The 25127-nt window shown below is 35.7% G+C and overlaps 1 protein-coding gene across 3 annotated transcripts in view; it reads left to right on the plus strand.

Moving 5' to 3' along the window:
- ANO10 (anoctamin 10) overlaps nucleotides 1–25127 on the plus strand; it is a 121396-nt gene that overhangs the window by 21522 nt on the left and 74747 nt on the right. The gene's annotated exons all lie outside the window — the stretch shown is intronic.

A 25127-nucleotide genomic window follows, 5' to 3' on the forward strand; every position in this document is an offset into this window, starting at 1 on the left:
CATTTTTGTGAACTGTTTATTTCTTTACTTGGGTTATGACCCCAGCATATCTTAAAAGACTTCCTACATAATCTTTATGGACATATCCTGTAGGGCTTATCTGAAACAACTATGTGTCATGACTGTAAATATTTGTGATTGTAACAGCATTTGGGTTTAATCTTCTCCTAATTCCATGTAGTAAGCACATCAGTGTCATTCCCTTTCACACATGGAGGGATAACTGTGGGTATTTTACAGAACTGATATTGCAGGACTTTGCCCTTATAAATCTTTCCTTCAGGGCTTTCTAGTATTGCATTGCCTTGACTTTTACCATTATTCTATTTTAGCTTTAGAAACTGGATTACTTTTCTTACGGCAAAAGGTCTGGATTGTGTATATGTAATTACTAAAGTGCATCACCTTACAGAGGTACATCAGGAGCATATATTTCCTTGTTGTTCTTTTTACAGATATTAAGTCTTATGCAATGAATCATCAGCTTGCTTTGAATTTTATTTTCCAAGCCTCAAGGTTTGCAGATTTAGCTGTAAATATGAATCATGTCGACTGAAGTTTGAGTCTACAGGCAGCATGATGCACTCTTGTATTATACATGTGTGGACATTTGCATTAACCTCAGTGAGGTGTTTTAATATTAAACTAATTCAGCAACTAATGTATTGTTACATCAAATGTAACAATATAGCTCACTACTGCACAACATATCTAGAGAGGTGATATTCTGAAAACAGACTGAGTAAATGTAAGCAGTGTGGATTCCTGACAGTTTAGAAATGGGGCTGTTTTTACCTTTGCTTGCTGTGTGTTACCCTTTTATCTGTTTAAATGTGAAGCTGATCTCTAGGCAGACCTCCATTTCTTGGTGTAGACTAAAGGAGAATAACAGCACTTTTCTTGAAATTTAAATTCTGCTAATATGCAACCCTTTAGGGAATGGGAATTGCAGCATAATAATGAAGTAGCTCTTGGAACTCCTTAACAGTCTATCTCAAATTATCTATAAATAGTGTGGAAAAGGAGATTCAGAAAACAAAAGGAAGAAAGTTTGGTGGGAGAAGGTAAATTAGTACTGAGGAGGAGAGGGGAAAATCTTATATAGAGAAACAACTTTGGTGAAGACCACCGATCTGTAATTAATATAGTATGAAAGGACTATTGAGGGCTAATGCTGGGTGAGCCAGAGGAAATGGAAAGATAATTTGATTACAGAAAACTCAAGTATTCTCTATTCTGTTTAATTAAAAAAATTCTAAACAACCAAACAATGAAAGAACATACCATAATGCATTGGTCAGAAAAGGTCTATTTAAAAAAGTTTTAATCAAAAGTATCCAGTATGCTTGATGTTTTTAAATATGTTAGTCTGCTGCTTTTTTTTTTTTTTTTTTTTTTTTTTTTTGTGATTGTTTTTCTGTTATTACCAGCTATATATTTTCTGAGGAAACAGAGAGATGCAAAACCAACATGTGAGTCTTACAGTATGTTTCTGGAGCATTACAAGCCATGTGAATTTTTTGGAATGTTGTTGGTTGGTTATAAACAGTTCCAAAACTACTCAGTATGAAATATAAAACTTTTGCAGTCTCTGTAAAGGCGCTCTTTCAGTAAATTTTAAAAAGTATATGACAGCTTCACAGTTGTATGGCTAGGGTTTTTTTTGGTTTATTTGTTGTGGTTTTTTAAAGAGACGGAGAATAGCTCAGGTCATACAATATTGCAAAAAGTTTTGTAACACGAATTTTGAACTTTCTAGAGTCCAAAAGAATTCTCCTAAGTGAAACACGTGTTATACAGAAATTTAATTGAAAAAAAAAAATGCAAATGAACACAGCAAACATAAGTTTTAATTCTGTTCAAAATGGTTTCAATTGTGTTGACCATTAAATGTTCTTATGTTACATGTTACAGAAATTTTTTTATCAGAGGTTCTGTTGTACATATTTCAGGTTAAAACATTGATTACAAAAGGTTCAAAGAGGAGGATTACTGGATGCTGTGGAGCTATGAACAGCAGCAGTATAGATTTATGTCATTTTCAGGAGATGGGGATGTTTTTGCTTCCTGTGTATTTACTCCCATCTTATCTGTTACACTGGGACTTTCTTTTTATCTGGTGCGTGATGAAACAGATCAGGGAAGTGATGTGGGAGAAGCTGTCTGACCCAGTTCACTAGGGAGCAGGGCAGGAGCAGTGGTGTGTGGGAGACACGCAGTAGTGCTGTGGCAAGTTTGTGCTGGATTAAATTTGTAGGACTTCTGCACCACTGAGCCCTTCTACTTTAAAGTATCACTTAATCTACAAGAAAGATCTCTGAACTATGAAACGAGCACGAATCTCATGTATTGGCAGTATTCCCATGCACCTTTACTCTAGTTATTAATGAATAAACTCTGCATTTCAGTTGTACAGAAATATTCAGGAACAGAATATATTACATGAAACTTCTAGGACAAACCTGATGCATCTAAAGTGCATCAATGCCAGGGTAGATGAAAATTCAGATGTGTCAGGGTGTTGATAGAAAAGTGTTTTAGATCACCTAGTAGAGGTTCAGAAAAATATCATACAGTTGAGTTATTTTATTTTCTGATGTTTGCTGCAGGTGAAGATGAGAATTTTACTGTGTGTTTATGCTATTTTGACAGCATCTTGGCAGGCAGTTTGAAAATGTTAAGAGAGAAATTTCTTTGAGTTGGCTATGTGTATTTTCACATGTTCTGTTGATGGGGTAACCTACTTAAATCTTAGCTGTCTTTAAGTATTTTAATCAGTTTTTAGTAACTGAGACTCCAGTTGAGTATTTGGATATCTGTTTGATGCAAAACCAAACAGAAAAGCACTGTTGCTGTCAAAGCCAAGCATAGGTATTAGTGATGTCCTGATTTTTTTTTTTCCCAAAAAATGGTAGTGGTTTTTAATAATAATACTAATACTCTTCAAAGAGAAACAGTTTATATGGCAACATTTAACACCACCCACTACTGAAGTAACAAAGAACTGTATGTGATATTCTTGTAAGCATTCTGTACCCAGCCCCTACTGATTTATGCAAAATATTTTTTTTCCATTAACAACTCTTAACTCTGATGCTGTGTACATTTTTGGTGGGAATATGTATTCTTTGAGCAAAGTAAATGTTAATTAGAATACTACAGAATAAAATATTACCAATTTCAAAATAATGGCAAGCATTAAAATACTAAAATATAGTAATATTTTTTAAAGTATTAAACCAGTGATTTTTTTTTGAACAGTTGACCTATTTTCATCAATTCAACATCTGCTTCCATGGCAACATGATTTGAACCAGGAGCAGAATGATGAAACTCCCCTCCTTTACTTATGGATGGATGATGACTGCAGCCAGTGCTGTTTTCAAACAAAAAGAAGTAGCTGAATGTCCTTAAAGCAGGAAACAGTAGATCTTTATTTTAAACAAATTTTAAAATAGTTGTATCACATTGTGTGTTTAGTTATTCAGACTTCACCATAGACACATAATTCTGGTGTGAATTCAGGTGCAAAGTAGGACATTCCAAGCACGCGTCTGTGCTTGTGTGAAACTGCTCCAAATCACTTCTGACTGCCTACACTGATTTAAACCACGAAAAAAGGAAATAACTCCGAAGTAACTTCTGCATAGTTAGGGAAGTAGGTTAAAACAAATGTAACCTTAATTCTGCAGTCCTTTTAAAAATTTTTTCTTGGAAATATGGTTGACAAAGAGCTTTGTTCCTGATGACTGTTTCTTTTTTATGTGGACTTTGATAAATTTAAGGAACACTAATTAAATCAGTCTCAGGACTACTCTAAGAGTTGAGTTCAAGAAATCAGTTCTATCTACTACTCTTAAGCAGTGATTTTTGTTTTTAGTAGTACATTAGTAGTGGTGTTTTGAAGCAGTAGCTGTGAAGTACGGCTCCTCATGAATGTGTTCTAGCCTTCAAAAGCAGCTCGTGTATCCAGCCCAGAAGTGCAGTAAACTAATGGAAAGCTTTTTTGCAGAAGTGCACTTAGCCTGGATATTCTACATCACATGAGGTATTTGGGAATTAGCTTGGGAATACTAAGCAGTAATGAAGGTCCTTCTTGATAATGGTAATATAAAATCTGACATTACAGTCTAGAAACATGATTTTTGAGAAGAATGTAGATTAAATAGATGAAGTAGAGGACCTTTGCATAGGGAAATGGGTGGTGTATTTGTAGTAAACATGGCTTAAACAGTTGGTCTGTGTTGATTTAATTTCATGGTGTCCTCATAAGGACATAGATCTTCATGAGCTTCATAGAAAAGCCTGTATTGAAAAGTCAGTTCTGTAAGAAGTGTGGAGTGGAATAAAGGAAGTAGTCCTTTCTTAAACTTTGGTTTCTCTGGGTGAGAAGGAGCTGATGACCCATTTATAAAAGGCTGGAAAACAGGAATCACAGTGTGTCAACAAAGCTGATCAAAAATCATAGTGTGTCAATAAAGCTGATCAAAAATCCAAGTGATTGAGAGTTGCCTGGTATACAACTTTTCTTTAGAATTCCATTTTATTAAGTGTATTTTTCCATCAAAGGCCTCCTGGTGTAGAATTGGAAGCTCCTTGAGCTGCTACTGAGCAGTCTTGATGTAGTAGTCCAAACACTCAGTCAGCTCAACAGTAACCTTGATGGTTGTTTCTGAAATGATGTGCTAGAGAAACTGGGAAAAACTACTAGAGCCAAGCAGTTTGAATTCCAGTAGATGACAAGGTATGTATCATTTAGTTCTAGGCATCATCATACTTTGCATTCTTCACAAATTTGAAAGTTAGTAAACATTGGATCCTGCGTGCAGTTGAAGATATTTTGAATTTGCTTTCTGGTCAGAAGCAATTTTAGGTGAATTAAGTCAAAATGTATTTTTTCCTTTACAATTTCCTTTAAAACTTCTTAAATATTTTGCAGCAGATTTCAGTGCAATCTATTTTCTCCAGTTAAAGCTGTGTAATTTTAGTTTTTACAAAGCAGTTCTAGTGGAATTATTTCCTGGCAGTAATGTACACAACTCCATTCTGGCCAGGTGGAAGTGAGGCATGGTCCTACCAGGTGTAGCATTCCGCATGTGTGGAGCAAATAGCTTTGTTCATGTGGAACTCATGAGTTTGGGATTTAGAAGTTATGCTAAATATACATTTATGTAAGGGCCAACTTTAGTAGGAAAGGAACTGCCAAAAAATTGCAGAAAAATAGGCTGCATCAGCATACACACATATATAAATCATTTGACACTCATGGAGTTACAGAGGTGCAAAGGTTGAAGCGCAACAGCTGTGCATAAAGTGGTGTTTTTGCTAAATTATTTCTGTGTTATTGCCAGATACTAATGTAGCATATAGGAGCTACAGAGTTTAAGCTATAAAGAGCAGAGCAGGTGAAAGGGACTTCTAGAGATTATTTGCCCAAACCTTCTGCTGAATGCAGGACCCTGGATTAAGTTCTCAATGTCCTTATCTTGATAAAGTAAGACTTGAACACTACTGGTGAGGGAAAGTCAACCACTTCTCTGGGCAGCCTGGGGTGCTGTTGAATTGTTCTTGTGGCAAATAATACGGTTTTTTCTTATGGGAATAAAGAAAAAAAATTCTCTGGTGCAACTTGGTAGCTCATGACCTGTTGTTCTTTCACTGTGCATCTTTGTGAAGAGGGTAGCTCTGTCTTCTTGAAAACTACCTCTTAAGCACTGGAAAAATGTGATTAGATCTTACCTGCCCTCCCAAACCTTCTCTTATCTAAGTGTAACAAACTGAGTTTCTTCAACCTGTGTTCGTATGTCAGGTTTTCAACCCTTTACATGGCTCTCCAATGGGCCCACTCCAAGTTTTCAGTCTCTGCTTTCCAAGTTGTCAGTGCCACTTTAAAAAAAGTGCTTTTAATTCATGCTTATCCCCTTGTGTCTTTCTGCTAATTGCAGTGTGTATTCTTTCTTTGTCTTCAACATATTTACTCTTTAATCAGAGAAAATAGTTTCTCAGAGTGTTAGGCGATTCTTAACTTTCTTACTGCTGAAAATTTTTTGGCAGCAGTCTTAAGTATCTTTCCATGTGTTAATTCTTTTTTGTGGTAATGTGTTTTTTCCATACTGACATGCATGTATATATACTACACTTATAACCTGACTAGTTTGTCAGTTTTCAGATATAACTGTAAGGTAGAGGACTTAGTGGTAAATATTTGATGTGTGGTTTCAGTTTCTTCCTAATAGCTAAATGTATAGGCAAAAATATTTGATTGTTTACTTATAATGAGCAAATATTAATTGGGGGGTTAAATATAAATCTGTTTTTCAAAAATGTTTTGTGGTAAGGTGCAAACCTTACTGACAGCTTTATGGTTCATTTTTTTGGAAAACACTTGGTAATTTAATTAATCAAGTATTTTATTTCAGTGAAACAGATATCCTAGCTGAGACCTATCTATGCTTGCATGTGGTAAAAATGGGAAAACATAGGAAAACGGAAAAATGCACAAATTGTGTAATTATTTGGTTCATTGCTGTATACATGCATAAAATAATCCTGCAGCATTACTGATGCTGAATATTAAAAAAGGTTAATGCAAAGCACTAGTGATTTCAATTAGCATAATGTTCTGTTCTAGAATACCTCTACCTCAGCTGTGAACATTTACTTAATATATATACGCATAAGAAATCATATCTAAAAGCCCTCTTTTAAAAATCTAATATGTATGTTTTTAGTTTTAATACAGTACAAAATAGTAATTTGATTTTTTTATTCTTTCCTAGACAGGTAAGCCACTGCAGTTTGGTTTATTCCTAGAATTGAAATTATGAGACATAAAAATAGTTCAATATAGTTCAAACTGAAAACTCTGGCAGAAATTTCCAGTAGTTGCTGAATAGCCTAAAGACTTACATAAAGACTATATCTAAAGACTTAACAAATTCTACTCTTTTATACTTCACTGTTTGGCAACATTTTAAGAGTAAAAATGAACTCAAATGTCAGTGCATTTAATATTCATATTACTTTGCAAAAGATTCTTGAAATCGTAGGTTTAGTTTTAATGTAAAGTGAAGAAATATTTTAGATAAGTTATTCTTCTGAGTTACAGCAACAGATTGTTCCCAGTTTTTTTTTTTCTCACCTTTCAGATGTGGGGAAAGATTCATGGATTTATCTGTATAAAATTTTATAAATGCTGGCTGCTTCAAGAAGCCTACTGGAACCATATCAATGAGGTTAAAAAAAATCCCAGTTTTGCTGGTTGTATATTACTACATATTATATTTATTTACAAAATCAAAATTTATCATAGATCTTTTTATTGCCATCTACTGGTTCTTTTGAGATATTCATTCTGATTTATTGTTCATTTTTTGGTCACTGAATAATAAAGCTTAATGCTAAAAGTGTGTCAGAATGAAAACAAACATTAAAAAATTCAAAGATCTAAGTAAGTTGTTCCATAGCTTTCTGTTAGTATAGAAATTAAAATGCATGTTAACATCTCTGCTTAAATAGTCCAATGGATTCTTGAAAGTCTCAGAGGTTAAAACAGTATTTTCCCATTTTCCTCTTGGTGAGTAATTTTCGTTTGTTCCTCCTTATTTTCTGTTTTTTACTCAAACCCTTTCATTTTCAGGTCCTCAATTTGCTATATTAGAAATTGAAAAATAATCACACAGATGAATGACATGCGCTCTCTTCAAACTATGTAAAAACACTGAAATGTGGTAAATATAGTATAGTTATATATAAAATAAAATAAATATAAATAAAATATATAAATATAAACTAAATATATAAAGTTATATAGTAATGTGTAGGACACCAAGAAACCAAGGTACTGCATCAGGTTTTTCAACCCTGATAGCTAGAATGCATTGATGTATTTTACTGCTGTGTCTGCTCCAACTGGAGCATTTAATGTTCATTCCTTGCTGACACAATTCAGAAAGTGATTTTTATCTTCAAAGAAGACAGCGTGCAAAGGAGGCTGGGCTAGATCAGATCAGGGGTCTTTGCAGGCCAGGATCCTTTCTGCAGCAGAGGCCAAGGGAAGAGTAAATTAGTACAGCCAACTATGTAGTCATGCTCTTTCAAAATTAATTCCCAGAATCTGGTGATTTGCAGTATAACCTGTCTAATAACTGAAAATGATCTGGCTAGAGCTGCCTGAGAAAGTGTGCAATGCTTTTATACAGTGATGTACCTACTTTTTCAAAGTAATTTGAATTATACTCTAGTAAAATGTGACTTAAGCAACTAACGTTGATAAACTTTTGGCATCATAAGTAATTACCATATGTATTGGTTCTACTCTGGATTTTCATAGGCTTTCTCTGTGCTTTTTTTTCAATTGTCTTTTCTGTCTGTGAAGCATTTTTAATTCTTAAGTTGGATCCTGCCAGTGTGGTTGTGACACTGTAATGAGTGTTAAGAGCACAAGATGCCTTTTCACTGTGAGAAAACCTTGGAGATGTCTTAGTAGAAACAATGATAGCAAAAAGGGAATACTCTCTTCTTGCTGTCAGCTGGGTAGTGGTAGGAACAGGGAGGCACAAATGTATCAGGTGCTAGTTAGCTAAAAGATCTGAACTTTCCAGAAGGGTTGTGTTTCTTCAGTAAGAATCAGAAATGGATGTGTCTGAGACGGTGCCATTCCTCCTGAATTACCATTATCTGGTAGATACTGCCAGATTACTTTCTTATTAGGAAGGCTGGGTGGGGGAGATACTTTAGGAAGAGAGCACATATTTAAATAATAAGTGCTTCAGAAGTGTCAGCCTGGAAGAACAGCAGGAGAAGACAGAGTAAGAATATTTTTTCCTGTTGCTTCTGGGATTGTGCAAGGATGCCAGAATGACAAAACTTCAAAGGGAGGATGAATAGAGAACAGATCTTTGCAGACAATTACAAGGCATTTTAAAGAACTCTTATAGAGTCAGACTTTCAGATCTCTTTAAAACCCACTTAGTTTAATATTTTCCACAAAGAAGTTTCCTTTAATGTGTAAATATTTCCAGCTCAAGCCTGAATGTGCTGAATACACTTCCTTGCTGGCATTTGGAACTTGAACGTCCAGACAAAAGCCAAGTTAATACCTATTAATATTAATTGTTTACTTTCCACTTGATTAGGATTAGTAATTGTTTAATGACAAGACAGAGTATGAACATTCAAAGCCTTCTTGCTTCACAACCATTTCAAGACTGGCTTAGCATTTCATGAAGCTGAATTGTTTTGTTTTGTAAATAATGTATTAGTTTATTCTTTTAAATTATTAAAATAATTCTCTGCAAATGTGCTACCCGTAGCTGCCAGCACAAGACTGAAAAAAGGCTTTTCCTAGGAATCTGTGAATAGGTAGAGCTATAGGGGTCCACTGTATATACATTTATCTCTGATGCAGTTTGCAGCATCAACTTGGTATTGTTCTTACTAGGAGTGTTCCTTTTTTAGGGAATGCAATGTTTTTTCTGTCTCCAGGAAAAGTTTTTTACGATTTCTTTTTCTAATGTGGTATGTTTTGGTTAGCTGGTTTTTTTTTTTAAACTGAGTGCAGTGTTGGACAAAAAATACACTTTGTCATTTGTATTCTCTGATTATTAAGAGTGAAAATGAGTGGCTCTGAGCAGGTAGGGCAGAAAATGTGGGGTTTACACCTGCATCTGGAAAAGAGATAGAGAATAGGAAATCAGTAAAACTGACTATAAATAGCAGGAGAAAGCCAGTCAAATGCATTGGAGCCTCTGTATTGTTGATTAGATATAAACACCTCTTTAAAGAGTCTTAATTATGTAGTATTGTTGCTCACATGTTTCCTAGTTAGAAAATTGCTGAAGAATTTACCTTTCTTTTGCTCAAATTCTTTGCAGTAACTTCCAACATTCTGGTTAAACCTTCTGGATGAACTTTGGTACTCATGTTGTTGACTTTTTTACATACCTACTCAGTGTTGTAAATGTAATTAGTCATTTATTGGAAGCTTGCAGCATGATTTCTATGGTCTTTTATTTAAAACGAGTGAAATTTGTTGCTATAGTTTTTACCCTCCCAACACTTTTTTTAAAAAAGCTCTGAAGCATCATGTGCTCTGTGAAATCTGGATTGATGAAAAAAACCCGTTTTTTTCCATTTGCTTTGTTTTGTTTTTTAAATGCCACCTGGCATACTTAAATGAAAACTGATTTTGGAACTCAAATTTTGGAAGAAAATGCAGTACTGGATTGAAAGGCTGTAGCAGAGTTTGTTGGGGGTTTTTAATAGTTTTTCTGAAAACATTTTATTAAAATAAGGCTGAAGATGGTCATGAGTCATGCTGGAAAGTAAATGTCAAAAGAGCTTGGGCTTAATTACTTAATTTGTGCACTGAATTTTTATCTTACAGTGGAATAAAGTATCAATCCAAATTTTCACTCTTCTGATCAGAAGAGATTAGTGGAATGATATGTAATTTTCATAAGGATTTTTCATTTATTGTGACAATGTGGAAGCTGTGAGGTGTGTCCTGCTTTTTTCATGCCTTGAAACAGTACTTTTGAAGTCAAGGGAGATTCCTCATGCTTGCCTATAATCAGCTAAATCGCTACAATGAATTACACAAAGGAGATACAGATTGATGCTGCTGAGAATTCATAAACCATAATGTGTTTGATCAAGGTTAGTTCTAGTCAGAGGATTTGTTGTATAATGAAAAGTGTGAGTGTATGCGCCTGGTATAGGGATTACGGATAAACCAATGTCAAATATTAGGTTATCTTTTATTAAACTTGCAATATAGTTTGTGATACTGCAGTTAATCTGCATCTCAACATGTTTTGTATTTTTTCAGAAGTTCATAACCACTGAAAAATCTTGAGACAAACTTGTTTTAGAGTTCATTGAAATGAGAATAAACAGTTTATTGCAGGAAATGTTTAGATTTTTACTCTTCGAGCTTAGCAAATAAAGTTATTGAACTGAAATACTTGTTTACTTCTAGCTTCAAAGAGGCTTTTAAGAAAAAAGATGATGTATCAAGAGTGGTTTGTAACAGAAAAATTATTAATGCATCTTGAATTATAGTATATTGAAAACACCTGGAAGTATTAGTCCCTGCTAGCATTGGTTCCATTTTGCAGTCCTGCTTCGGTTGCTGTGTAATTTTAAGAATTGCAGGACAAAGCAGAAGAAATGTGATGGGTATTAGTGTGACATCTTCCCAGTGGTCTTGATGCCAGTTTAACAAAATAATTCTGTAGTAAGTGAATTACATTATTTTAAAAAACATAAAATGTATATATAGGCATGATTTGAGGGTGATCTCCTTACATGTGAATCAGGAGTCCACAAAACAGATTATAGACTATTCCTGTCAGTCCTCCTGTTTCTGTTTCACTCCCTGTAGTTAGAGTAGACTGTAATGACTTCTAAATTCTGACTGCAGCCTGTCCTTTAAGAGTCAAAAGCACAGCTGGTAGTGAGAATGGCATGTAGCCATATTCCTCCCCAAGGAGACAGCAGGTGGAAAAGGGATACTGGTACCATTATGCTAATAGCTTCATGAACTGGTGTTCCGTAAACTTGGAAGGTCCTGTCACAGCCAAATAAAACTGACACCGAGTATGTCAGCAGGAATGGGTGGATCTGCCTCTCTAGGATTTCTAGTTATTTTGGTGCTTATCTTGGGAGCTACATGTAGCACAAAACATACTGGTGATTTCCTCAGTAGTAGTGAGACTGCAATTCTTTGCCAGCTGGATGGATTGGTGTGGCTGGAATTGCAAGTTCTGAATTTGCTGAGTATGGGTAGAACCTTGTATCATTTTGTTGTTCTGTTCTTATGAGTCTTGCAAGCTGATCGGGCTTTCCAAGCACCCTTGGGTGCTGTTCTGGTTACACTAAGATCTCAACTAGCCAGAGAAGTTAACAGTAATGCTGAAGAAGAAATAGTAGGAGTACATCTCCTCATATGGATTCTCTTACAGTATTTAAATAATTTTATTCTGGTATAAATCTTTGAAATGAGAAGTTCAAAATGCACTGAGTTTTCAGCCTGTTTTTCATCTCCCCTCCCTTCCTAACTGTTCCTGAAGGTGGGGTGAACAACTTGCTCTTCCTTCCCACCCTCCATTTAGATTAAACTCTGAGGTTGATGGTATCTATAGTTACACAGTTTAAATACAAAATAATTTCTGCAGCAAGGGATCAAAAACTGTATGTTGTAAAATGTCTTCCGAAGCTAAAGTGTAGGAGTATAAACAGCTGTATGATATATTTCTCAAATTTTAGCTAGGGAAGCTAAATGTAAGAATTGCCTTTCTGTCAGAAACTGAACAAAAAGGAGGAGGGAATCCAGTTTCCTTTGCAATGTCCCATTGCATTAATAATGGCACTTTCATCTTGCCTTGTTCAGCTTCCCTCTGAAGATGTCTGAGCTGAAGAGATGTAGTGAGTGATAGGATATAGTATTGGAGGCCATAGAGACAGATGCTTCTTTTTGTCCCACAGAGTAATTGTGGCTAATATGTTAAAAAGCAAAAAAAGCTGTATTGTGGATTCTTTTAAAAGTTTGGGGGAAGATTTAAAACTTCGTTGACTGTTTCAAACAAAAGATGACTCCTATCTTGTCACTTTCTCTTAGTGCCTGGCCTCAAGACACTGCCCTGGTACAATTATACTGATGGATTCTGCTGGTACAAAAGTGTCCTTATGCATGAGTATGCATTGTTAGCTTAAAAATTTTGGCAAAAAGTCAAGATTTAGAGATAAATTCATGTTAGAGTCCTTAGATCAATTGCCATCTGTAGCTATAAAGTGCACCTTTGCCATTGGTATCTTTCTAATGTGCTTTGTATTACAGAATTTAGCTACATTTGGAAAACCAGTGTCAAAACCATTCAGGGCCCGATAGGGCTAACCTAGTGTTTCAGTGAGTAACTCAGAAAAAATTTTGTCAGGACAGGGCTCAGGTATGCATCATTCTCCCTCTGCTCCTGTTTACCCCATCTGTAGTCAGGAGAAATCAGTCTCACTGGTTGAGGAATGGAGAGTCAAAGTGTTTTGTAGACCCTGCCTTAAGTTCAGTTTATCTAACTTTTCTTCACCTGCTCTGAACCACAATCATGCAATTTTGACCAGACCCTCAAAATGTGAGATTGCTGACATGAGGGCTTTGTGTCTTGCAAAGTAACCTATTTCTGAGCTTTCTCTTCTTGTGATTCAAGAATTTTTAACCAAAATCTCCCAAGTACAAGTTAAACTGGTTAATACTTTTAGTGTAAAAAAGTATTTAGTCACTGTTCCTTTCATGATCACTTTCCAACTGCTGTTTTCTGAATCACATGAGTTTATGTCTTTAAACTTTTCCTCACAGGTCAGTTATTTCAAAATACTTCATTTTGTTCTCACCAGGGTTGTCTCTACTTTTAAAATGATGATACCTGAAACAAGCTACAAGTGCACATTTCTGAGTATAAAAAAGGTTCAGGTACATCCCATGTTGTATGTGATGCTCTTTCTAGCATGTCAAATGTTTTTTTGTCTTTTCTGCAGTAGCCTTGTACTGAATATTTCTTTTTTTCTGAATTAGTGATACACTTCTTTTAATGTGTAGCTACATTGTCCTGTTCATTGGGACTGTTTCTTCAGTTTTTCTTTTCAGTAGGACTTTCTTTTCAGTTTTTCAGGATTGCTGAATTCTATCTATTCACGCTCATCAGAACACTTGAATTTCTCCTTGCTTGATATACTATATGCAGTTCTTAAGCAAATTTTCCTGTTCAGTCACTAAAACTGTCAGTGAAACTCTTGAACTGGAATCCGATTCATCGCAGAGCTTTGTAGGCCCCCACAGAACAGACTTTCCAGCCTGATAATTGCCAGCAGTTACTGTTGGCGGGCATTTTTCTTCCAGTCATTTGTGTGCTTTCCTATTCAGTTATTTGTTTTAGAGTGCTTTGAAAGTGATACAACTACTATCAATGTTGTCAGAGTAGTCACATTCCCTTTTATTGTTGTTTCTGAACCTGCATTTCAAGTTTATGCATTTTTGCTCTATAGTTTCATTTGTGATTGGTTTTTCAAGGAATTTCAGAAATACATATTAATACTGAGTTTCTAGCTGTCAAATTGCAACAGAACATGTGATTCATCCTCTGACATTGTTCTCTGAATTATAACCATTTATTGTTATATCAGGGCATGATAGGCAGAAATCACACAAGAAAGATTATGGAGGCCAAAAAATTAATTTTTTATTGTGTTGATAGAGTTTTGTTGGCACTTGCACTTCCAAAGAAGTCTTCCATATGAATTCTGCCTGGTAGGCTGCAGGCTTGTCAAGTGAGAAAAGATAGGGGTCTGTTCTGTGAACTGATGGTGTGCCATGATTCCCTGAGCTCACCTCTGTTCAGAGCAGGAAGGGGGTCTGAGGTGTTCTTAAGCAGGCAGTGGTTTGTGGAAGGTGATCAGTCACCTCTCCTGGCAGAGTCTCCTTCATTATCCCTGCAGTGAGGTTGCAAGCACACCATGATACTGTCACTGAGTTCCTGAGTTATTAAAAACATAGTGCAAGCTCTGATCTGGCCAAACACATAATTCTGTTTCATTAGTTCTGCTGCATATGTGGAAATATGTGCCAGTACAGAATCACTGTCCCTTTAGACCCCTTTTCATGTAACAACAGTTTGTTTTATTGCTGTGTTAGAGGAGAAGTATGTCGATGGGAGGTTTATGCCCATGCTTGCTAATATAAAATATAACTGTTTTATTTTAAAACTAGATAGCATGTTAGTCTTCTGTTATGAAATGTTAGCATAATATTTAGGAATTTTTGACAGTTTTAAGTCTGGCAGTGTGTGAAGTTGAGTTGCTTCAGATAAATTATCTGATGCCTTGGCAATGCTTGGCTAGTTATAATGCAAATCACTGCCACAAACATGGGTCAATGTTGGTGGTGGTTTCTGTTATCAGGTCACTGACTAGTATTTAGAACTAGAATAAATATTCTTAGGGAAGAGAAAGGAAATGCAGTAGCTTAGAATGAAAAGAACACAAGCATTCATTCATGATTTTGGGAATCAAAGGGCTTAATTAAGTGCTAGTGTGTGGTGGAGTTCATTATCTCTGTATTGGCATACTTCTAAATCATAAGATCTTGTAGAGTTCTGTGACATTATGCTAAATTTGTTCTGTACCTTTGACAGTTCTATTCTGTGATGATAATTATGTTTTTACCTCTGGATTCAGTAGCAAAGCCTCCACTCCTGCCCAAGATGAAGTTTGTCGTCTTCAATGAATAGCTTTCAAAAGAGGTTGTAGATAGACTATTAGTGGCTCACCTTTAGTTAGGAGGGATTATGAGTGTAAGATTTTTATCCTAGAGAAAGGGTGCGCAGAAACTCTGAATATGGTGGATCTCACAGTCGTTTTACCACTAGAGGGCTTATTTGTATAACAGTGAAGATTGTTCTGGAGAAGGGTGCCTTGAGACAACTTTCTGATGCTTCATACGGTCCAAGAAAAACAGATGGAAGTGTGACGTCCAGGGATGGATATCAGACTACAAAGTCAAGAATATAATGAACTAGCTAGTTCTTCTAAACTCAGAAAATGAAATAAGAGATGGTATCTCAATCTAAAAGTAAACATAGAGGCTGATTAGAAGGAAGAATAAACCAGAGAAAATAAATTCAAATATCCTGTCAAATTGTGTGTTGTTCATGTGACTTCAGCTTAAAGCACCTCTTTGACAGAGCTATGCATTTTTTGGACATCAGTTGCATTGTTGTTGTTTCTACTTTTCTTTTTGATTTTCATCCCAGCTGAACATTTGTTCATTTTTGCAGTCCACGCTAGCGTGCGTATTTCCTTGGGAATCTGCTTAGTACGGAATGTGCCTGATTCACAGTGCCAATGAGAATCCCAGTACAAGTGTCCTCTCTTTCCTTTTCATAAAGTGTGAGTTGTAATGGCAGAATATAACATCTCTTTTGGCACTTTCCAAGAGTCTCTCTTTTGTTTTGAAACATTGCTTGGCAGTTGCTTGGCTTGTCAGTACAGAATCTGTGGAGACAGCTTTCCCAAAAACTGCCACTAGCTTTGGATTTTTGCCTGCATATGCACTTAAATTAATTTTTGCAAAACTGGAGTTCTTGGTCTGAGTCTCTTGTTTAGATACTGCAAATTCTATTTAATGATTCTTGAAATGTGCAGTTGTCATTCTGACTTTTATGTCTGTCATTAGATAGTATGGAATCCCTAATAAAGACAGTGCAGCTTCATATTTTCTCAGTAATTGCTAGATAAACTGTGGAGGGTTTTTTGGTGTGTGTGATTTTTTAAAAATGTTTTAATTTTTAAATTTTTTTTAAAAATAAAACGTACATACAATTTGGCAACAAAACAGTTTATTATCTATTGGAGCTCTTGCTGGTGCTGGTAGGAGTTACCCAATGGAGAGTTTAAAGGAAAATTAACAGATTAAATTAAATTTTACTTAAAAAATAATTAAGTCAAAATTTTGTATTTTGTAACACATACACAAAAAGGAGTAGATGTCTAGTTTTTATGTTCATCTTGTTCACTGATGTTTCCTTTCCTGAAAAAAATCTCTTTGGAAGTGTAATGTTCCACATCGCTACAAAACTGTATTTCTGTGCAGATAATGCTGTTCTATTGGTGTAGTGGTTTGGTGTTACAATGCTGTGACAGAACAAGTGGTGGCATGTATCGCGTTTCCGCTCCAGCTTGGCTTGGAATAGTTGTAGATAGATTTGTTTTTTTTTTTCTTTTTCCTCTTCCTATTCCCCAACTGTTTTCAAAATCTGTAGACAACAGTGACTTCTCTCATAAGTATCCCTGACAGCTGTAAGACCCAGATGCCAAGTTCTGGCTCACAAGCCTTGACCTGCTTTTGGGCTTCATTTCTGATCTTTTGGCTGGCTCCTCTGCTTGTTGCTGGGGCAGCTGCAGAATCGTCTCTGGAGCCGATCGATGCAAGACTGGCTCATTCAGAATGTGATTCACTGTTGTTGATGCCACTTCTCTTAGACTTAGCTCAGGGAGAATTATGTTTATGTTTTTTATATATTCCAAGAGTAAGAGTTCTTAAAATTCTCAAATTACTGTGATTCCAAATACTGATTTTTAAATTTTCTGACTGTAAATAGAAAATTTAGTTCTGCTTTTCTTAGAAGGAAAAGCAGTCTGAATATTAGTACAAGGCATAGAGAACAGTAATCCTCCATCTCTCCATGATTTTGTTGGCACTACCTTTCTGGATAAAAAGTGACAGTATTTTAATTGTATGAAATATTTCAGTGTCTTTGTAAAGAGCAAGTTTGTCTGAGACATGTTTAAAATGTCTTAAAAGGAATTTGCTTATAATTTGAAGACCAGAATACATTGAATGTGTGTTACGTATTCATGGATTCAGTATCAGTAGCTATGCAGAAAGGGTGTCTAATCTGGTTTAGAAGAGGCTCAGTAGATTATTAGAGGGAAGAGGAGAAGCAAATGTGTCAATACAGGATGCAGGGCCAGGTGGTATATCTAAACCTTGTTTTAGACAACTGGAATTTATGAAAAGGAAACAGTTGAATTTGGCGTTTTTTTTAATCTCAGCAAAAAGTGAAGTTTTAGTGCCTACAAAACTATTGAAATTTAGTATCATTGAAGTCGATCTTAGAGTAAGAAAATACAAGTAAATGACCCTTGACATTGGAGGTGAAGCACTATCTGTGTCCTTAGAAAAACTAAAAAACAGGACCAAAATCAACCCTTCAATGAGGATTACATGGTTGCATGTTGGCAGAGTGTGTGCAGGGTTTTAAGAAAAGCTGCTGTAACTAGATAAACATATGGAGAAGTTATCTCAATGCCTGAGGTTGTATTTCAGAACCTGAGACAAACACAAATGGAGGTTACAAAAAAAAAATATTAACTTGCTAAATGTCTCCAGAAATATACACTATAATTTCCACAACTAAATTAATTCCCTGCTGTAGGTAGTTTTTAATTTTTTACTGCATATAGTGTAAACATTAGGAACAAAAAAATGGAATAAACTCAATATTGTAAATGCAAATGCCAAGGTTTTATTCTAAGTGTAATTCAGAGCTGATTTAGTGCTAGTGATTTGTGTCTCTTAATGAGTATACGGTTTTGCAAGACCTTGAGTGTTAAAACTTAGCACACTGACAGTTTTCTTTCTATTAGCCAATTGTAAGTATATGTTCTCAAATTAAAATTCTGTCCAGACCTACCTCCAGTTCTGAGATATTCCCTTGATAGCCTAAGCCTTCATCCTCTGCCTTTTGGAAATCTGTGGAAACCTGAAATGTGGTTTCAGGTTTTGAATCTCTGTGTTGGTGCATATTTGAATCTAGGTTTCAGCTCTGTCTATGAAGACGTAGCAGAACACTGCCTTTGTTTTGCACAGGAGGAGTCTTTTTACCATTGGATGCTGCGAATGCTGGGCATTCTTTGAAAACTTCGCTGGTGTCTGAGATACAAGGAGAATGTTCCTTTGTTTAAAGGGTTTTTTTTTTGTATTTGTGCTTTTTCATCCCAGTGTTATTGCCTCCTGCTGCATACCAAAGAGCATTGGCAGCCATTTCCAAATATGTGGTTTCCTAACTTTATATAAACTTTTCTATCACTCTATGTGCATGCGTGCTTTTTGGAGTTTTTTTTTTGATCAATGCACACTCATGCCCCCTGTGAGCTAGAAGCCATCCAGGCTTTGTGCAGATCTATTTTTACCTGATAATTGGTTTTCCTGCTTGAAGGATTCACACACTGTAAATGAAGGTACTGATTTGCCTGGTCCCTGCATGATGTTTTTATTTCCTGGTGAATTGCCCTGTCCCTCAATGAAACTGGTTTATTTTAGAATATTAGCTGCGAATACCTCAAATCTACTAGAGTATGTCTAAAAGAGAAAAAAAATAAACACTTTCTGAATAGGGTAATCACAAAGTTTGATAATTACTTAGAAAATACTTCCTTGTGTTCCAGCACAGCAGAATGTTCCCTGTAAGGGCATCTGTTTTTTATACAAAAATAATCAATTGATACATGATAATGTATTCTTAAAATTGGTTTAAACCAAAATTAAATTTCAGTATTTGCGAGTTAGGAAACGGAAGTTGAGGGATGGGGTTGTTTTTGCCAGAGCTAAGCAGAAGTCCATGTATTGGTGTAAGGAAAATGAAGAATTTAAATTCCTTATATATCTAATGTAGATAATGGAACAAGTATAAGTGTCTTATTTGGGATGTGGTCAGTTTTCTTCAGCTAAAAGCTGTCTTCTTCCCTAGAACAGAATACCTGCCCACAGTGACTGACATTATTGACTTGTAGCTCTGGCTCACTTTCTCCAGCAATAATTTCTGGTTTTCTGGATCTTGTTGCATGTTTCCTCTTATGTTTTTCCACTTCTTTGTCAGAGGCAACATCCCTGCTAATCTGTTGTGAGAGTACTCCTATATCCATATCAGTCAAAAGGAGTCATTGTAAGTCATGTATACTTGCATATCTAATTTGAAATGGGTCAGATGTTGGTGACCTTCAAATTCTGTAAAGGTTGTCTTGGATTAACTAGCTGAAAAATATTTTCATATATTCTTAGAGAATTGCTATAAGAAAGAGTTGGAGAAGGCTAGAATGCTTAAATACATAGAAAATGTATAATTACCATCAAGTGAGGCATATGCAGTGCATGGTCCAGGTAGTTTGCATGACGTTAATGACTGGGAGTAGCCAGGCATAAGCAGGACAGGGAATTTGATGTGTCTTCTAGATTAATCCTCAGAGTTGAAGTTTGCTGTTGCATGGAAATAATTTATTACAATGCCTTTTCATATGCACTGTTATTTTGTAGCTTTGCATCAGATCTTCATATGCAGCACTTTGACAATGTATTTATTAAAGATGCAGTTTGATCATAGCTTTGAATTGAAACTTCTGTGTGTTCAATGCAAATACTTGAAATATTGGGTCAAATGAATACACAGTCACTAAAGCCTTCTGCAGTTCCACTTTCAGTATCAGGATGATACTGATTGGTAGAGATCTGTTTGTGAAAGGTTCTGTGTAGATAGGTCGTGTTTGTGTTGAACAAAAAGAGGGAAAAAAGTTTGTACAGTCTGTATAAGAATGGTTTTTCAACCTGTTTTCCCAAACTGATAATCTTTCATTTCCCATTTAAAATTGTGAGCATTATGTTCAAACTCTTAATTTGGTTGCATAACTATATTATTACAAAGTAGCATACTAATGTTAGTTTAAATAAGCTGCAAAAAAAATCTGTAAGACAAATGTATGTATTTCCAAGCTGATGGTTAATTAGCCAGGTTAATAAAAAGAAGTAGTATGTTTACAGTCTGTTAGCAAAGTGAAAATATAGCAAGTGGGATTAAAGAACCACTTTATGGGACAGAGCTAATTATGAAAATGGAGTTTATAATGGGAAAGTTAATTTTATAGTCCATGTGTGAGTTATCTCCCTAAAATATAAACTGGAAGGATTCTTTTAAAACTGTATCTTTAATTTTTTTTTCATTTTATGAATGTTTACTCAGTAGATTTTTTTTGTGTTTAAAATTTTCTAAGTGAACAATGCGCATCCATAATTGCACTTGTTCTGAGTGGTGTTTGCCTCCACAAATACAGAACATCTTCGCAACAATAGTGTTGGAAAAAAAAGTTAATGCATTGTCATAGAAGTATGCTCTTTTTGAGGGTACTAAAGAAGAGAATTCAAAAGAAGTTAACAAGCTTTTGAAGCATTTGTCTGTTTTTTCATATGCTATTTTCTAATGTGTTCTAATATGAAATAAAAAGAGTCTTGTTTTATTTAATATATTTTCATGTATGTTAATTCGTTGTAGCAGTTGTTCTTTAACTATTTCTCTTGCAGGAGTATCTCTGACTCCTTCCTGGAATACCTTTTGGGTATTCCTAATTAACTGTAAATTACAGCTGTGGTCCACATCACATAGCTAGAATATGTACCAACAATATAGTGACTTTGGTTTATATTACATAGTTTGTGCATCCAGGACTGCAACATAATTATCTTTGCTCATGGTATTACACTGCACAGGATTGTTCGTAATCTTCGGTCAGTAGAGGGTTATTAGTTCTTGCAGACAGAGTTACTTCATAGCTCTTTCTCCAAAATAACTTGGAAATAGTTAAGTGAAAGCAGCTTGTAGGATTAAGTTTGTTACAGTGCTTCTTTTTAAATGGCTTGAGTAAGTCAAAATATTACATGTATTTTTACCTCCAAAAAGAATATTGAAATGAGGGAGGAGAACTGCCACTACCTCAAAACTTGAGACAGATGTTTCGTTTTTATTATGGATGACCTGTTCAGGGTTTTTTTGTTGTTGTTTTGTAAGGGAGTTTCATTTTGCTTGAGGTTTGGGGGTTTTTGTGTGTGTTGTTGGGGTTTTTTTAGTTGCTTTTGTTTTGGTGGGATTTTTTGTTGTGTTTGAGTTTCAGCCTAAAGGAAGTTAAAATGGTACATTATTTGGTTCATTAATTATACCATTATGCTACATGAACTAAAATTCTAGCAGGCCTTCAAAGCAACCTGATCTGTTCTTGTACTAGAAATAAAAATATTGGCTAGGAATTGTACTGAAGTAACCCTAGTAATATGAATGTACGTGTCATATCATATTGGTGTCACTTCTGGATTAAGCAAGCTCTAAACATTTATAATATTCATTCCATTGTTTTGGAAGTTGCCCTTTCTCCCTGCTGATTTACCATGGTACTCAGAACTCAAAACAGTTTCTGCTTGTTTATCATAGAGCTTTAAATTCTGCCTGTGTTAGCATTTTAAAAGTATTCAGGAACTTGATGGGCTTTAGAAGTTCCTTAGTATTGTTTGAGAGATGGGGATTTTAGTCCAGCTCAGCATTCAGTTGTTAAATGTATTTGAATTCTGATAACCTTTGGAGGGTTTTATGGAACATGCTAAAAGGAGAAACTAATGGCATGAAATAACAACCCCAAACTGTTTCAGTCTAGCAGAGCTGTGAAATCAGTTTTCAGAAATATTTATTTGTAGAATTCTTGAAAAATAAAGGCAGATTATTAATTTTTTTTTTTTTTGTGCCTCCTTAGATATAATTGATAATTTGCATTCCTGCCCACAGATGTTTCCCCAGTGACAGGATGTTTGGGCTGCGGGAAATAAACTCAATGAAAGTTGACTTAAAATAGCTTTAACAGGTAGCTCTTTATGATCAGTGATAACTTATAGTTATGATGCCAGAATAAGCAAAATAATGATTTTTCTCAATGGAGAAGAATGAGTCTGTAATGACTTGAAATAAGAGTCATCTGAGAACTTAAACAGTTTTTCACTCAATACTCACAACTTCTTACAGAAAAATACCTGTTTCACTGTTACATAGGCACACTGGCTTGCAGTACAGTAAAACTAAGCTGCTGATCCTTTGAACCAGTAATGCATTTTAAATGAAGAAAAATGTTTTGAACTTGGGTTGGAGTATGCAGTGATCCTGCACACATTGTGGTATTATCTCAGCAGTTGGGGAAATTGCCTAAGCCCAAATAAATGGTCTGACAAAGGCCAGTGTTCTGCTTCATTTTCTGTTTGCAGGCAGGTTTTCTCCTTTTGAGTTAAAGTATGTGGGAAAATGTGTAATGATGGGTTTAGAATTTGGAACAGGGCAAATAATTTATTTCTTCTAATTATCTTGTGGTAAATAATAAAGTTCTTGTGAACTTATAATACTCTGCTTTTATAATGCAGCTAAAGATACTATTTTAAATCCCAACTGTGGGAAGCAAACTTTGGGAAAAAGAATTACATAAGCAGACAGGATGTCATTTGCTCTCCTTTTCCTCTGCTTGACACTGAACTGGCTCTGCAAGTCTCCTGTGTATACTCAGGAGTACTTTGAGCCAAATGTTTCAGTATTTATATCACATGCAAACAAACAAAAACAAAACTGGCAAAACAAGAGATGGGAACCCCAGTGGGGTTAATTTAGCTTCCTCTGCAGTTGAGACTGAATGTATTTATTTATTAAAGCACAGTTTGCTCTTCTTATCTTAACATCTAGAAGACACTTTCAGAACAAAATCACGGTTGTGCAAGTCCATCTATTTTTAAAGGTACCTAATGATGAAACAAGAGTTGCTAGGTTTAGGCAGTGCTGTCAAAGTTCTTTTGAAATAGCTGCTAATTGTTGTTACTATCTTTAAGGTTTTTAAGATGCTGTTAGAATGGATAAGACAGTCAGGGATGCACTTTATGTAAAGAACTAATTTTAGGGTTAAAAAACCATTTTGATGTAAACAGTTTATTTGGTCAGTTTCCTTCTAGCAATGATGCTTAGTGATCAGGCTACAAGGAATAATTGATGTGTTTTCAATTACATTTTTCAAAATGTTTCATGAATGTAAAGACTAAGCCTAAGATACAGATACAACCTCTGGTATGAGTGGCCCTGAAGAAGTAGTTTGCTTAGAGGTATGCCATGGGAAATTATTATTATCCACGTCTTTTCTTCGGCACCTCCTTCCAAGGACAGGATGTTGGATGTTTCTACACTCTGTTCTCAGTAACACAATAGCATTTATTTTCATAACCTTCTAAAAGCAGCTTTCATATTTTTCCATTTTGAAACCACTATCAAAGGAGCAGAGCAAGGGAAGAAGAGGTAGTCTGAGGTGACCCAGAAGGTGAGGGCAAAGATACAGCTTCTCCACAAGTTTTCTGGATGAGCTGCAGTCTGACGCTGCTGTCAGCACTAACTACTTCAGTGTGTATTGTCCTAGGCATGGTCAGGTGGGGTTTTTTCATGGAGAGTTGTGCAGGCAGAATGAAAAAATTGCACCTGTTTCAGTGAGCAGAAACAGTCAAAAGAGTAACAAACTTGGAGTGAAGAACAAGAAGCCAGGAGGGTCACCACTGTGCTTCTGCAGGAGCAGCTGCCTTTCCTCAGACAGTTGCGTTGAGCAGAAACTGAGCGCTGTGGGTTTGAGAAAGCCTAAGCACTGGTGCAGAGTGCCTGGTGACGAGGGAAGAAGCATAATGTGCACAGTGAGATGCATCTGAGGACAGAAGAGAATTTAGGCTCTCTGGGGAAAGCTGGGGTTGCTTGGAGATGGTAGGATCTGAGTAGGATGCTGTGCAGAAGCATTGGGTAGGAAATCTTTTTGAAAAGTTGTGGAGTTCACATTTTCTTACATTTAGTTCTGACTTCCTCAAAATATGCGAGGCTTCTCCTGAGATCTCAAAAAACACACTTTCAAGCAATTTTCTCAGTCTCTGGTGTCTTCTTCTTGACCTTTGAACTTTCTTGGCATGGCTCTGTTGCTATTTCTTGTCAATGACAAACTTGGCAGTTATGGTCCAGAGTGTTCATGAAGTCTAAGGGGCTGATTCAAGAATAGGTTGTCACAAAAGCCGCACAAAGTGCTTGGAGCAGTTGCTCAAAAAGTGTTCTGTATTGCATCATTATGTGGATAGGACTATGCATTGACTGCTTCTTTTAGTATGTTTCTCTGCATAAGGGAATAGATGCTGAAAAACTTTAGAAAATGATGCAAATAGTGATTTGAACAGTTACAAATTGCTGTTTGGAAAACCTGTGGTGGTCTCTCCTACTTGTCTATCTGAAGGAATATTAAGCAATAGAAAAAAGTATTTATGGTTACATGTGATAACATAATTCCCTTGTACATCTTGAAGTTTTTATTCAGAAAGAGGTGTCATGTAAATGTTTGAAAGCATTAAATTGCGCTAAATACTGTCAAAAGTCTACCTAACAGTATGTATTTCTCCTGTAGTTTGACAATGATCTTAGGGAAGGAGAAACTTCCAGAAATGGTAGATAGTGATTAAGAAAACCTGACCCAAACAGAGGGGACAGATGCTTACTGTGGCCATGTTTGGTAGCTTATGTCTGAAAGGACATGAAAGGAGATGATAAATATTACAATGCAGTTACTCCTCTTCAGGTATTACTCTGTAATAAATGATGTTCCTGTGATTCTTCTCTTGCTACTTGTAGTAGCATAAACATATGAGTTAATGAGGAGTCTTGGTTTGGTTTAGAAAGGAAAAATCCACATGTAAATAGTGTTAGCAACAGTGA

The sequence above is a fragment of the Poecile atricapillus genome, chromosome 2 (assembly GCF_030490865.1).
Source record: "Poecile atricapillus isolate bPoeAtr1 chromosome 2, bPoeAtr1.hap1, whole genome shotgun sequence".
NCBI lineage: Eukaryota > Metazoa > Chordata > Aves > Passeriformes > Paridae > Poecile > Poecile atricapillus.